This window comes from Chlorocebus sabaeus, chromosome 1 (assembly GCF_047675955.1).
Source record: "Chlorocebus sabaeus isolate Y175 chromosome 1, mChlSab1.0.hap1, whole genome shotgun sequence".
Classification (NCBI taxonomy): Eukaryota; Metazoa; Chordata; class Mammalia; order Primates; family Cercopithecidae; genus Chlorocebus; species Chlorocebus sabaeus.
In genome coordinates, this window is record NC_132904.1 from 28,165,807 (window position 1) to 28,182,874 (window position 17,068).

Here is a 17,068-nt window from a genome sequence, read left to right on the forward strand (position 1 = left end):
GTATATTGTTTCCATTTCCCTGATTTAATTTGGAAACTCAAGATATAAGCTGTTATCTGATGTAAGCCAAACATTTTGGGGAGCGGAGGATGATAATGGATCAAGAAAAGTCAATTAATTCTATCAAATTTTCTGAGGGAAATGGGTCAAAATGCCCTGAATGGCAAAGTATATTACTATGTCCATGTGAAATAAACAATGCAATAATCTTGGCCTAAGGACACTACTCTGAAAATGGCAGTAGCCCAGTCTTTCCAAGCACTGAAATAGATAACTATCAAGAGGCTGAGAGAGTCAGCCTATATAGTCTTCATACCAGCCACCATCAGGGCCACCAGAATTGTGACACTGTTCCCAAGTGCTGACTGACTCCAGGCAGACAACCTTCAACCTTTTTCACTACTACAATCATCTTTTGAGAAAGCTAATTGTAGCCAAAAAAAAAAAAAAGACAGACACCTCTTCTCCCAAGCCAGGGTCTAGTACTGGCTCTGTAAGCTTAAGAAGTTACTCTGTGGCTCAATTTCCTAACCCGTAAAATGGAAATAATACTGATACCTACTTAGGGAGTTTTATGATAATTAAATGAGTTAATGTATGTAAAGCTTCTAGAGCAGTACCTGATACAAACTAAATGTTACTCTTACTTAAAAAAAAAAAAAAATACAAGTTTCTAAGCTTTTCTTCAAACCTAGTGAGCCAGAATCTGCAAATCTCCCCGGATGACTGTGATATGCAGCAGCTCTGAGAACCATGGATAGGCAATAGTCACTTGATTATCTTATTTAAAATCTCTCTGAATGGCTCAGGAACAGAAAGGGGAGACAGTTCGATGGATCTAGACTGGTGGTTCTCAACTGGGGCAGTTTTCCTCCCCAAGACACACTTGTCAATTCCTGGAGAAATTTTTGGTCGCCACAATTGGAAGAAGGTTGCTACCGACATGTGGAGCAGAAGCCAGAGGACGGCCCCCACTACAAAGAATTATCAAGCCCAAAGTGTCAGTAGAGCTGAGCTGAGGAACCCTGATCTGACCAGTGCTTCTGAAGTTTTTATGTGCATAAAAATCACCTGGGGGAGTCACGTTAAGGTGCATATTTTGACTCAGTAGATCCAGGGTAAGACCTGAGAGTCTGCTTCTCTAACAAACGTCACCAGGGAGCTTGTTAGAGTATCTCAGGCCCCACCTTAGACCTGCAGGACCAGAATCTGTATTTTAACAAGCTCCCTAGAGGACTTGCATGCACATTAAGATTTGAGCAGCGCTATTCTAGAAAATCCAATCAACTTTGAGCAAATCCACAGAAGACAAAGCTGTTTTTCAGAAGTATTGACAAAGAATAAGACAGAACATTCTCCAGGCAATACTTTTTCCTTACATGGCAGAACTGTGGGGATTTCATTAGCAGAGACTCAGGGATGGATTATTCAGACATTCAAAGTAGGCCTTAGTGTTCCTTATTCAAAGCTAGCAAAATCTAAAGAGTATTCTAGGAGACAGGAAGGAAGGGAGGAAAGAAGGAATGAAGAAAAAAAGAAAAGAGACAGTGAGTTTGGGAAATGCTCCATACCAGGTTAAGCAAAAATATCTGTACTACAGAACTTCTCAGAGCCTTTACTGTTCTAGAGTACAACTGGAAATTCCAAAAGGAGAAATTTCAAATATTTGGCCATAGAAACTTTTTATTCTTCAGCATCTCAAGGCCTTAATATTCTAAACTCACTTTTGGACATGCTAGTCTGAGTAAACCGTTCTATTTACTGGAGTTTAAAAGGACTGTCATACACACATCTTTCTGGACTCTTCAACCTCAAGGGACTTTATATCCCTTAGGAACCAGAAGAGGCACTAATAAGTAAGAATAGCTGCTATTCTAGTAACAGTAGTGCTGATCACGTAAACCCTAGATTTTTTTAAATGACTATTTCTTCATTCATAAAGTGTCACTAGGAAGTGTATATTGTTTCCATTTCCCTGATTTAATTTGGAAACTCAAGATACAAGCTTTTATCTAATGTAAGCCAAACACTTTGAGGAGTGGGGGATAATAATGGATCAACGTTTTTACCATCTGGGACATACCTGACACTGTGATAGAAATTCAATATGCATTTTCTCTTGTCCTTATTATAGTCCTGCAAGGGAGGGATTACCCTATTTACATCTGAGAAAAATGAGACATGGAGGGGATGAGAAATTTGCTCAAAACCACGCATCTCGGTGACGCTTGATGTGCTCAATCAACCCAGCTGGATTTGCTGTAGCATTGCCTTCTGTGGCACAGGGGTATGAAACTGAGAGCCTCACACTAGATCCCAATCCTGGCTACAGACATCTGCTCTCCCTGAGACCTGACTTCCTCTGTGCTAGTAAACCACCTGGCCTCTGTCTTGATTTCTAACCCACATCTCTATCCTCATCTGCTTGCCCTTGACATTTCTGCTTCGCACAGTGTCCTCTGCTGTGGCCAACTTTCTTTTTTCTTTTTTCTTTTTTTTTTTTGGAGATGGAGTCTCGCTGTGTCTCCCAGACTGGAGTGCAGTGGTGCGATCTCGGCTCACTGCAAGCTCCACCTCCTGGGTTCACGCCATTCTCCTGCCTCAGCCTCCCAAGTAGCTGGGACTACAGGCGCCCTCCACCACGCCTGGCTAATTTTTTGTATTTTTAGTAGAGACGGGGTTTCACCATGTTAGCCAGGATGGTCTCGATCTCCTGACCTCGTGATCCACCCGCCTCGGCCTCCCAAAGTGCTGGGATTACAGGCGTGAGCTACCACGCCCAGCTTCAACTTTCACGGGGACTTCCACCTTCCTCTTTTTACAAATGAACCCCTGGGATGGAGACTCACAGCAGTAAGACTTGGGCTCACTCTTAGATTGCCCAGATAGGTTGTATTATCACCACTTCTACTTCTCTGCTTGGGAAAAAGCCCATCCAGCAAATAAAGGCATTGAGAGACTAGCAGCTCCCACTTGGGAGCTCCCTTTACCCCATTCGGTACCTAGTAAAGTCTGCTGTCTCTTGCCAAATCTCAGCAACAGATGCTCCTCACGCCAGACCTGACTGGGCGGCCGACCTGGTCACTTGGTCCCCTGCTTTCATTATTCATTTCCCCTTAACGGATACATCTGCTTACAACAACCTATTATTAAGTAGTACTTATTTTATGGCAGGCAGCATGCTAGGTGTATGCACATATCATTCCTTTTAACTGTCACAACACTGCGAAATAAGTAATATTACCTCCACTTTGAAGAAGAGTAAAGCAAGCCCATAGCAGATCCATTATCTATACAATCACCCAACTAATACATGCTGAAATCAAACCCTACCTTTTCTGACCCAGAACCTGTGCTCTCATTCACTAACTGAAAACCCTCAATAAAGCAATTAAATGCTCATAAAATCCTACTGGAAGAGGAGGGAGAGGGGGTATAGACCAATCACACTTGTTGCTTGGTTTCCTCATGAAAAACACTGCAGGAAGTTTTCTTGGCAAATATTTCCAATGACAGATGTACAAACTGAGGAAGGCTGCTGTAGCAGGAGATTGTATTTTTCCCAGCCCAAATTTACAACCGAACAGGACTTCAGTTTACGTCAAAACAAGATACTCAATTGGGTTCATGAGCTCCACAGGGATGTAGATTTGTGAAACTGATCAAAATCACAACCCTGAAAAATGAGCAGTGTAAAAAACAAACCCGCAACCTCAGCTCGGTTTATGGGGAAAAAGATCAGCAGGTACCCTCTATACCGGGATTCTGGACCCAAAGGGAATTGTTCTTCTCAAAAGGTATCCTTAGGACATCAGTCCCTTCGTCTGTAAGATGAGGGAATTGAAGTAAACAGTCTCAAAAGTGCCTTCCAACTCCAAATTTGACAGCTTTCCAAAATGACAATGCAATTTCAAACTGCCTGTTGGGAGCAGCTTACAGAACATTCCTTAGAAGGAAACAAGGAAAAGATTGGCCCTCTCCACACATAAGTTTTTTATTGCCTAGTCAAGTTCAGTTGTATTCTTTCCCACAGTGTGGACTCCTGGAATTCCTTCCCTTTTTCCACTTTTCAGAAACTCACAGATGTTACACACATCAGGAGAGTCCTGGACTCTCCAGGACTCACTTGTGATTGGAAAAAGCCAAAGAAAGCAGGAACTAGCTCTGTTTCCCCTCAATGCCATTGACCTGTCATGGGATGCCATCACATAGATCTTTCCCAACTGGAAAGGCAATGACATTGTGTATTCCTCAACCAGTGCTTCTCAAACTATCCGGGGTGACAGGTCAGTTTTCTGTTGTCTTATGTTAAATTCCCAATCCATCTCACAGTGATATTTTATTAAATATAATACAAGTAAACGCTGCTTGGATGTCACAGCAATTTCAAATTGTTATAAAAGTTTCTAAATGTTGTCTCTTCATTTCTAAACTTATCTTCCCATTGAGCAGTAACAAATGGTTCATAACAAACAGTTCACAGAACCACCCAGGACTGCAGACCACACTGAGTACTATTGCCCTAAATCCCTATTCAATTTTATTTCAGGTATTTATTAGGCAATTTCTATGTCTACATTAGGTGCTATAGGCACTGATGATATTTATGTGACTGGCCTAAAACCTCTTTTAGATGCTGAGATAAATGAGAATGAGGCTGGGATATTGCAAAGTGATTGTATTATTAAATAATGCATAGGTTTTAACTTGAAAAGAGGGAAGATAGTGCCTGGCTATCCAAGTCAGAGAGTTATTATATCAGAGTCAGAGAACACGAGGTATAATAGAGAATGAAACCTCATACAATATCATACAGGGTTATTTTTTAAAGTTCTGGACAAATCCCAACCCCTAATCAATACCTTTTTTTTTTTTTTTTTTTTATCCCTTGGAGGTGGAAGAGAAGCCTATGAAGCAAAAACCTAGGATTCACCCTCAACTCCTCTCATGTACTCACTCTTTCCATATAATCCCATACTATATGTTGATCAACTCTACCACCAGAACAAGTCCTCAATCCATCCACTCCTCTGCACCTCCACCAATAACATCCAAGCCAAGCTACCATCACCCCACACCCGGACTGCTGCAGGGCTACCTGTGAGCTGGTCTCCCTGCTTATTCTCTTGACTGGGGTGAGCTCTCCACCCCCTCAAGCAGAGTTGATCTCTTAAAGTATAAAGCACAGTAAATGCTTAAACAATTTAATGGCTCCTCATGGCACTGAGATTAGAACTCAATACACTATCACAGCCGGCAATGTCACAGTCTCCAGAGCCCTCACCTGCCTGACCTCATCTCTAGCAACCTTTGCCTTTCCTCACTGCACTTCAGCCACACAGGCCTTCCTCGTGTTCCTCTGAACACCGAACTTGGTCTTTAATCCAGCTATTGACTCAGTCAGGAGCACTCTTTCCCCAGGTCATGGCAGGCCCAGCGCCATCTTGCATCCTAGACTCAGTTTACCAGTAACTTCCTTAGTGAGGCTTTCTCTTAGCACCCAAATGCTCGCTCTCACTTCAATCAGATTGATGTTCATTGTAGCATTGATTACTAATATGTATTAAGTCTCATTCACTGATAATTCTCGAGTGCCAGTGGCAAAGCAAGAGCTCTCGATAGGTATTTATTGTGTGTAAGGAAAACTTCCAGCACTGACCCTGAGTTTGTGCTTATTTTCTGCTTAGCAGTATGAAAAATAACGAATTCACTTCAAAAAAAAAGAGTGCATTAAATGAAGCTGAGGATTTTTTTGCTGACTTACTTGGGATTTAATTACATGGAGAATTTTGATGAAAAGAAGGAAAAATGTCGTAGTGCATTATAGTGGTAACGTGTGGGAGTTTTCATTGTTTACATCCCCTGCCAGGGGTTTTATTAATGAGCTAGCTATCTCGTATGTGATAATGTATTACAAGTTCCATTTGGTTGTGGGTCAAGATAAAATAGCACAGTGTAATTTCAATGAAAGGATGTTTGCTTGGGGAATGGCAGACTCATTTAACACTTGCTTCTCTTTTTATGCACTTTATTGTGCACACCCCAAGTTACAGAGACCCAGCCTTCCTACCATCTAGCTTACGGGAAGAGGCAGTTGAGCAAGCTGTTTGGCAATCCAGTTCGACTTCTGAAAAAAACCAGGAACCAAAGTGGCCCCTTAAACGGCCACCTTGCCTGACAGCCTTTGAATAACAGTGGGTCTTTTGACAGCCACCTCGGATGTTCTGAAAAGGGGGCAGGTATTCACCACCTGGTTACTTCTCAGAAGCAGCTCCAGGGGCCAAAGCAGAGGACTGAGCCCAGAGAGGTGGTGTTCCCCTTCAACAGACAACCTTCAAAAGGTGGGCAGCACCTCACGCCCACCTGTGTTAACTGTCAGCTGGCCACAAGAGAGAGTGCAGCGGTGGGAATGCCCCTGTTATCTCCAGCTTTCATCGCCTGTGGTAGAGAGAAGCTGCTCTTGTGGGCTGAAAGGGATGGGTTTCAAGGTTTTCTTGGCCTTTGATGTCAACTCTTCACGGCCACAAGATAAGCACGTGCCATCTGCTGTGTAGCAAGGTGTCTAAAAGGTGAGCCAGACAGACACATACAGGTGTTTGTCATTGGCACTACATAATGGAGATGAACCTGCTCTCTCCAAAAGAACATTGAGCTCACCTAGAAAGTATAAACAAAGGCTATTTACTTCTCTTAGCTATAAAAGGTAAATACTTAATTGAGGCAATGGGTCAAACTAGTGTTTTCTTGGATCACCACTGAGTTCCTTGAGGTATTGCGTTGACTTCTCTTCCTTGTGCCAAAATCTGCCTCTCCATGATGTTATAAAGTATTCCTTTTTCCTGCACCCGCATCTCACCTAAGTTGTTGCTGAACATGTGGTAGACCTCAATTGATACTTTGTATTTTCTTGATGCTTTCTATTTTGACCAATGATTGTTTTTAAATGTAATGACTATGCTATTTGGAGAAAATGAACATGTGGGCACACTTTTTGCAAAATTTATTTCATCTCTCATTCTAAACTCTTATAAAGGCATTGAACGGATTATTTATTTGATATAGAGGATATTCAAGCTTAATTTCAGCACAATGAGAAGTAAGCACTTTGGGTGCCATCTGTGTGAAACTCTTTATGAACCTTGCAAATTGAGGACAATAGCTAAATAAGATATAATAGACTTGTTCAGGAGTCATTATGTCAGTGAAGACATTTTCAGAAAACAAACATTATGACCAGCACTGCACATTGTCCCTGACATATAAGGGACTCACATGTCCTTACTTGTTTTTGAACACAGAAGCATCTTAAGTCCAGCACCCAAACCTTCATCTGCAACTAGCACATATCCTTATTTTTTTTTTATCTTAAATTAAACTCCCTGCTCCTGAGCTCTGTGCACCTGCACATGAGAGACCAGATGTTCAGCTGTTTGAACACAAAACAACAACCAACACAGACCTCTATATGTTACACTTACACTTAGTGGATCAGTAAATGGGGAAAGCAGAAGCAGGTGCTATAGGCAAAGCCTACAGGCCAGAACGATAAAAAGGAATAAACAGTGGAGTTAAGACAAATTCTGTATGTTTTTCCCCTGAGAAAGGTCAGCAAACTCAACTTTAGAAAAACAAAAAGGCAACCCAGACTAATCTGTGGAACTTATTGACATTCGGAAATAGCTGTCTTCACAGCCAGGCACGGTGGGTCACGCCTGTAATCCCAACACTTTGGGAGGCTGAAGCAGGTGGATCACCTGAGGTCAGGAGTTCAAGACCAGCCTGACCAACATGATGAAACCCCGTCTCTACTAAAAATGCAAAAATTAGCCAGGCATGGTGGCGAGCACCTGTAATCCCAGCTACTAGGGAGGCTGAGTCAGGAGAATCACTTGAACCTGGGAGGCAGAGGTTGCAGTGAGCCGAGATTGTGCCACTGCACTCCAGCCTGGGTGACAGAGTGAGATTCTGTCTAAAAAAAGAAAAAATAAAATACCTGGCTTCACTACAAAAAATATATATGTACACACATACTATATATGTAGTTTGCATATATGTATTTTATATATATATGTACAAAAACTGAGTCATCAGAAATCATTAGAGTCAATATGTCAAAAACAGGATGACATTATAACTAAAAATTTAAAGAAAGTCATAAAATATTTTTCAGGAACTGAAGCCTCTTCAGAAACCAGTTGACTTTCATTTTCCAAGGATACATCATCTACAATCCAAGACACCAACCTCTTAAACCCAAAGGACTTAAGAAACCATTTTTCCAAAGACATCTGATACAGTGATTTTTTTTTAATGCCTCAATCTGTATATGATTCAAATGGTTTCTAGGCTCCCCCATCCTTGGGCAGGGAGTGGCCTGGAGGAGAGAAGAAAATGAGAATAATTAGTGGCTTATTTCTGCCTGGTTGTTAAACACCCTAATTATTTCAGGCATCATTACCACCACTGCTCATAAGCCATCCTTTGAAAATACTTTTCAATCTAAATGAAAATTGATGCGAATTTCTTTTTGAGAATATAGCCAATATTAACACAATTTGGAGAGCTATTGGATTTACTTTTTCAATCTTAAGAGGGATGTCAATATTCTATGTGCACATGATGGAGGTAAAAATCTACTATCATCTGAACTGGAACCAACCAAAAAATCTCCTCAGAAAGACTATACATTTTTGCAGACATAAAAGTACTATAATTACATATCATGTACCATAACCTTCGTTGCTAACTTGACATTATTCTGACACTAAAATGTCTTCCTGTATTCCTTCATGTAAAATTTACTTACATCAGAATTATATTTTTGGATCTTTTCTTCCCCACTTTTGTACTAGTTAGAATAACTTTTTCTGATTGTTATCTCTAGAAATCAACATTCTGGTGCAGCCTGTGCAGACATTTTTCATTAGTTTCTTTACCGTAAATTCAATGGATTAATAAATCATGACATTAATTATCTGTTTCTATAACAAAATGTTAACAAAGAAACCAGACACCAGATAAATATTAGTTGAAAGAATATGAATTTTAATGTGATCCATTTCTGCAGTACTCAACCTGGGTTTTCTAAGTAAATGAAGTCAGAGATGAAAACCATAATGTGCAAGACCCAGAGCTTACTAAGGAGCAAGAGTGAACGAGATTTTGCCTTTGCCCTTGAGGTTGAGAGAAAACATGTACACAAATTACTACAATACGAAGTGGAATGTGATGAGTGCCAAGAGTGTTACAAAATCATACCAAGGCTCTGCAGAGGATGAAACGACACCTGGTTGGGAGAATCTGAAAGGTTCATGAAGGAAGTGACCCCTGGGATGCATCTTAAAGAATGAGCAGAAATTCCCTGGGCAGAAATGAGGGGTGACCATCCAGAAAGAGAGAACAATAAGAAGAAAGGCATTAGGTGGAAGGAAACACTCAGGAGCCACGTGTAGTCAGGTTTGTTGGTATTTTGTGGTGCATGAGAATGAGTCCTTGAATGCTAAATTGATACTTTTTAATAATTTAATAGAGAATAAGCAGCTAGTGGCAGTTTTTTTCTTAAAAAAAAAAAAAAGGATAGCTACACAAAGATTCATATAGAACATGCTAGAATTTAGAGAATAGAGGCATTTAGAGACTAATTAGAAAATAAGAAGGCTTCCAAAGGAGATAAGTAAAAATAGGCTGGGTGCAGTGGTTCACGCCTGTAATACCAGCACTTGGGAGGCCAAGGCAGGCAGATCACGATGTCAGGAGTTCGAAACCATCCTGACCAACATGATGAAATCCCGTCTCTACTAAAAATACAAAAATTAGCCAGGTGTGGTGGCGTGCACCTGTAATCCCAGCTACTCAGGAGGCTGAAGAAACGCTTGAACCTGGGATGCAGAGGCTGCAGTGAGCCGAGGTCATGCCACTGCACTCCAGCCTGGGCAACAGAGCAAGACTCCATCCCCGCCCCCCCCCCAAAAAAAACACTAGAATTGAGAGAACAGACGCATTTAGAAACTAATTAGAAAATAAGAGGGCTTCCAAAAGAGGTAAGTAAAAATAAAGGCCTGAATCATGGCAGGCGGAATACAAAGGAAAGATTGAAATCAAAAGGTTATCTTTGCCTCTGCAAAATGGCTCTGGCCACCAGTGTGGTGCTATACACAGGATGGAGGAATATCTGGGTGAGAAAGAGGTGCTGCTTTAGAGTACAATGTTCCGAACATATGAGTGACTTGTGCATGCACAAGGGAGCCCTCTCCAGAGAAGACCCAACACACTCATGCATTTCTTCCCTTTCTCAGTGTCAGAGACCTTAGAACTTACCTAGCTACAACTGGGTCACACCTGAGGCTTTCTCCAGCATGATAAGAATACCCGGCCGGGCGCGGTGGCTCAAGCCTGTAATCCCAGCACTTTGGGAGGCCGAGACGGGCGGATCACGAGGTCAGGAGATCGAGACCATCCTGGCTAACCCGGTGAAACCCCGTCTCTACTAAAAAAATACAAAAAACTAGCTGGGCGAGGTGGCGGGCGCCTGTAGTCCTAGCTACTTGGGAGGCTGAGGCAGGAGAATGGCGTGAACCTGGGAGGCGGAGCTTGCAGTGAGCTGAGATCCGGCCACTGCACTCCAGCCTGGGCGACAGAGCGACACTCCGTCTCAAAAAAAAAAAAAAAAGAAAAGAATACCCAAGACCCTCTTTCAATGCACTCAGTCTCTATTGCTCATTTATTCAGCATCGTAAACTCATGTGTTTTCCATCAATATGCACTATACTCAACATTATAAAGGATAAGACACTGTGTTCATCTCCATGTTCTGATAGTCTAGTCCCGATGCAACTCTGGCAGAGAAGGATGTGTTTTCTTGGTGTTTACCTCTTTTAAAGAAAGGAAATGACTTTTTCTGCAAAGTTAAAATAAGAAGAAATTTAAAAAAGAAAATATTACACACATTGCAATAAAAATACACAAGATAAAGTTGAAGCAATCTCAGAAAATAGAGCAAGCAAATCAAAATAGGAAAACATTACAGTAGCAACGTAAGAAGTTCAACATCTAAAAAGTGGACATTCTGGAAAGATAATAAAGAGGAAATGGAAGGAAGAAAAAATTTCAAGAAAATTTCCCAAAACTGAAAGATCTAAATTTCCAGGCTAAGAGGCTACTGAGTACTTTGCACAAAGGATGAAAATAGACCTACGCCAACACATATCACCATAATCAGAATATGGAGAATATAAAATTGAGATCATATAAAATTCCAAAGAGAAAAAGCCAAAAAGCCCTGTGCAATCTGACCCTGCACACCCCTCTAGGTTCACCTCTTCTCAATCACCTGCTCCTAAGGCCAGTTCCCTTTCCACACATATTCCCTCAAGTATAAGTCAAAATCACATATCTCTTCTGTTTAAAACCCTCTCATGGCTTACACTGCACTCAGATTACATAAAATACAAAGAAAACAGAGGAATTAGGCTTTAAGTCTGCCTCTAAAGTTTGATAACTCTTACGAGCATTAACATTCTTAATGAACGGATAAAGGATTCTGCTTTACAGACAGCTACAAAAATGAAATTGTTCTTCCTACCTACTTCATTTTCCCTTTTTAGTTCTCCTTTGGTCCTAAGTCCACATGTTTTAGTGCACAATGCTGGCAATATTGAAATGGCTCCATTGTCTGGGGAATATACCCTGGCTCTTGGTCTCAGTTGAGAAAAAATTTAGGACATGGACACACATGAGGAGTGGGTTCAGGAGCGGAAAGTTTAATAGAAAAAGAGAGAGAAAATGCTTCCTCATGTTGAGAAAGCAGGTTGAAGAGGGTCTCTTGTGGCAGAACGCAATCGGTTTTGTACAGAGGGCTGAAGAGGCAGTGACTGATTTACATAGGCCTCAGGGGATTGGGTTGACCAGGTGTGCCATTTACTTAGCTCAGGAAAAGACTGGCCCACCCACCCTAGTCTTTGATTGTGCAAATGCGGTCTCCATCTGGTGGCAGCCATGATGGTTGTACATGTGGTTTTATCTGGAGGCTGCCATGACACCTGGCACACATGGTGACAGAGAAAAGAGGGTGGGAGATGCCATATTGGGTGCACCTGGCTTTTAGCCTCAGGCATTGGCATATCAATGCTTGTAGGTCTGATTTTTCAAGCCACTTTTTGTTAGAAATGTTTTAGGGGTTGCTTTTTATTAAAGGAAAATTCCAAGAACGTTCACCCTGTCTAGCTGCCTAAAAATAATTTCTTTTTATTATTTTATTTTATTTTTATTATACTTTAAGTTCTCGGGTACATGTGCACAATGTGCAGCTTTGTAACATATGTATACATGTGCCATGTTGCTGTGCTGCACCCATTAACTCGTCATTTACATTACGTATTTCTCCTAATGCTATCCCTCCCCCTGCCCCCTACCCCATGACAGGCCCGGTGTGTGATGTTCCCCACCCTGTGTCCAAGTATTCTTATTGTTCAATTCCCATCTATGAGTGAGAACATGTGGTGTTTGGTTTTCTGTCCTTGGGATAGTTTGCTCAGAATAATGGTTTCCAGCTTCATCCACGTCCCTACAAAGGATATGAACTCATCCTTTCTTAAGGCTGCATAGTATTCCATGGTGTATATGTGCCACGTTTTCTTAATCCAGTCTGTCACTGATGGACATTTGGGTTGATTCCAAGTCTTTGCTATTGTGAACAGTGCTGCAATAAACATACATGTGAATGTGTCTTTATAGCAGCATGATTTATAATCCTTTGGGTATATACCCAGTAATGGGATGGCTGGTTCGAATGGTATTTCTAGTTCTAGATCCTTGAGGCATCACCACACGGTCTTCCACAATGGTTGAACTAGATTATAGTCCCACCAAGAGTGTAAAATTTCCTATTTCTCCATGTCCTCTCCGGGCACCTGTTGTTTTCTGACTTTCTACTGATCACCATTCTAACTGGTGTGAGATGGTATCTCATTGTGGTTTGATTTGCAGTTCTCTGATGGCGAGTGATGATGAGCATTTTTTCATGTGTCTGTTGGCTGCATAAATGTCTTCTGTTGAGGAGTGTCTGTTCACATCCTTTGCCCACTTTTTGATGGGGTTGTTTGATTTTTTTCTTGTAAATGTGTTTAAGTTCTTTGCAGATTCTGGATATTAGCCTTTTGTCAGATGGGTAGATTGTAAAAATTTTCTCCCATTCTGTAGGTTGCCCGTTCACTCTAATGGCAGTTTCTTTTGCTGTGCAGAAGCTCTTTAGTTTAATTAGATTCCATTTGTCAATTTTGGCTTTTGTTGCTGTTGCTTTTGGTGTTTTAGTCATGAACCCCTTGCCCATGCCTATGTCCTGAATGATATTGCCTAAGTTTTCTTCTAGGGTTTTTATGGTTTTAGGCCTAACATTTAAGTCTTTAATCCATCTTGAATTAATTTTTGTATAAAGTGTAAGGAAGGGATCCAGTTTCAGCTTTCTACATATGACTAGCCAGTTTTCCCAGCACTATTTATTAAATAGGGAATCCTTTCCCCATTTCTTGTTTTTGTCAAGTTTGTCAAAAACCTGGTTGTAGATGTGTGGTATCATTTCTGAGGGCTCTGTTCTGTTCCATTGGTCTATATCTCTATTTGGGTACCAGTATCATGCTGTTTGGGTTACTGTAGCCTTGTAGTATAGTTTGAAGTCAGGTAGCATGATGCCTCCAGCTTTGTTCTTTTGGCTTAGGATTGTCTTGGCAATGCAGGGTCTTTTTCAGTTCCATATGAACTTTAAAGTAGTTTTTTCCAATTCTGTGAAGAAAGTCATTGGTAGCTTAATGGGGATGGCATAGGATCTATAAATTACCTTGGGCAGTATGGCCATTTTCACAATATTGATTCTTCCTATCCTTGTGCATGGAATGTTCTTCCATTTGTTTGTGTCCTCTTTTATTTCGTTGAGCAGTGGTTTGTAGTTCTCCTTGAAGAGGTCCTTCACATCCCTTGTAAGTTGGATTCCTAGGTATTTTATTCTCTTTGAAGCAATTGTGAATGGGAGTTCACTTGTGATTTGGCTCTCTGTTTGTCTGTTATTGGTGTATAGGAATGTTTGTAATTTTGCACATTGATTTTGTATCCCGAAACTTGGCTGAAGTTGCTTATCAGCTTAAAGAGATTTTGAGCTGAGATGATGGTGTTTTCTAAATACATAATCATGTCATCTGCAAACAGGGACAATTTGACTTCCTCTATTCCTAATTGAATACCCTTGAAAAGACATAAACTTAACTGCTGTTGGGGGTGTTGGATGACGATTCTTTCTGGCTACTTCCTGTTAAAAAGAGACATCTTGTTGGGGGACAGCATTTGGGCCTCCTCTTGAGGTCAATCTAAGTGTTCTCAAAAGAATGGTTTGTCCATGTATGGCTCTGTCTGCAGCACCATTTGGGGTTTGATTGCTTCTAGGTGAAAAGGGATAAATTTTACAAGAAGGTTTAAAATATAGGGTTAGAATATGAGTATTGAGTTACCTCTGTTAATGGAGGTCCCATAGATCATAACTATGACAGTAGAGTTACCTGTTAGTTACACCAATGGATTGTAATACCAGTTTGCCTCCACTAGACGTCGCTGTACATGATCAGAAACATTCATATAAAAGTAACATTCCTTTTAGGAAAAGTGGCATTGGATTGTGTGGCTAGAATAACTTTAGTGTTAACCTTGGCTACATTTTTCCTTCAATTATCAATCCTTTCATGACTTCCACAGAAAATCTCTCTCCTTTATAACCTTCTTTGCTTAACCAGGATGTGACACATTACCAAACCCAATAAGAAGTTCTAGCAAACTCAGTGAAAGTAAAACTTCCATGCTTCCCTTTTGTTGGCAGCTATCATCCCTGCTATAAGGATAATAATTAAGCAAAATATTACAGCAGTGGAAACTCTCTGTCCGATATTTCAATTAAAAAGTGCTGGGTGCAGTGTCTCATGCCTGTAATCCCAGCACTTTGGGAGGCTGAGGTGGGTGGATCACCTGAGATTGGGAGTTCAAGACCAGTCTGACCAACATGGAGAAACTCCAACTCTACTAAAAAGAAAAAATTAGCCAGGTGTAATGAAGCATGCCTGTAATCCCAACTACCAGGGAGGCTGTGGCAGGAGAATCGCTTCAACCCAGGAGATGGATGTTGCAGTGAGCTGAGATCGTGCCATTGCACTCCAGCCTGGGCAACAAAAGTGAAACTGCACCTCAAAAAAAAAGTACTACTGTGTATAGCTCTACTACAAATAGTAGAATGAGTAGAGCAATTCCTGCAAGTGTGGTGTAAGTAGATTATTTCCATCTAAAATTTTACTTGCTAAGATATAGAATTTCCCCTTGGGGATCTATGAAGCTCCTTGGTTCTATTTTCCTAAACAAAGAAACCTCTGGGTTATGGGCACCCTATTCCCTCTCATTACCTGGCAGAATTTACAGGATAATTGCCCAGAACTAGCATATTGATCTAGATTTTCACATTACCCATCCCTTTTTGTTTCTTCCAAAATGCAGGAGATCTCCACTTGATTCACAGGAATAAGCAGGGTTAGTAAAAAATGTAGGCAAAAAGCTGAAAAACAATGAAACTAGGATTTAATGACAAATGTATGATAAGCTTTGGAGCATAATGATAAGCTTTAGAGCATAATTTCTCTCTGTAGTCCTCATTTTTGGTAAAAATAAATTACGATAGTATCATGTTGTTTGTAGAATAATCTTTAATCTTATATTTGGCCTGATTATTTGCATAAAGTGCAGTAAGAATAATTATTTCTATATAAGACTTTTGGATTGGCTTTGATGTCACTCTGTTTCAAAGGAAATCTCAGATAAAACACCTTAAACTCAAGCCCAGCCATGAGTTTGTATCCTGTGAGTTGCGTGATCCTTTTCTCTTGAGGTCCCAAGATAAACTTGGAGCTCCTGGACCTGTTAGAAAGTGACATTCTTTACTGACCACAGGTTAGGAATCCTGTGCGGGGTCCATGTAGACAAGGGATAAGGCCAGTTCTCCCCAAGAGGCTTCTATTGACATTGCAAGTAAAGATTGGCTCTTAAAGGGAAGCATACCCTTCCAGTCAAATCCTTGGTAAAATAACTAGCTTTTCGAATTGTGTCCTGTTGAAAAAGAAAAATGGATTCTTATTGCACAGATGCAAACAACTATATTTCCATAAGTTAAGAGTATTCACAGGCAGTTTTCAACTTCTTGAGGAACCAGGCAGACAGAAACAAACGTGCTCCAAATTTTGTTTGCTGGAGTATATCTTACTCAATTATTAAAGGCCATAAATAGTTCAAAATAAGTTTTCTTAACTCTGAAAAACAAAACAAGGATCAACAACATTCCAAGTAAAAGTCAAAAAGATTGCTTTGGCCGGGCGCGGTGGCTCACGCCTGTAATCCCAGCACTTTGGGAGGCCGAGGCGGGCGGATCACGAGGTCAGGAGATCGAGACTATCCTGGCTAACACGGTGAAACCCCGTCTCTACTAAAAATGCAAAAAATTAGCCGGGCAAGGTGGCGGGCGCCTGTAGTCCCGGCTACCCGGGAGGCTGAGGCAGGAGAATGGCGTGAACCCGGGAGGCGGAGCTTGCAGTGAGCCGAGATCGCGCCACTGCACTCCAGCCTGGGCGACTGAGCCAGACTCCGTCTCAAAAAAAAAAAAAAAAAAAAGATTGCTTTAACTTTCTGAGTGCAGTCCATTTAGTTAACTCTTGTATTGCTTGACATTCATGAACATTTCAGTTCTTCATGAGTCCCATACATTCTTTCTTTATTCCAATGTTACAATCTTCAAAGCTATTAAAAACTCACATTTGAGAACACCTGCTAAAGTTTTATAGCTTGATTATAACCCATCTTTTAAAAAAGAAGGAACAAAGCAAGACAAAATGATCTTTGAATGACAAATTTTCCAGGATAGTTACAGTTAAAAACATGACTGACAGGATGGGCGTGGTGGCTTATGCCTGTAATCTCAGCACTTTGGGAGGCCAAGGTGGGTGCATCATGAGGTCAGGAGATCAAACCATTCTGGCTAACATGGTGAAACCCT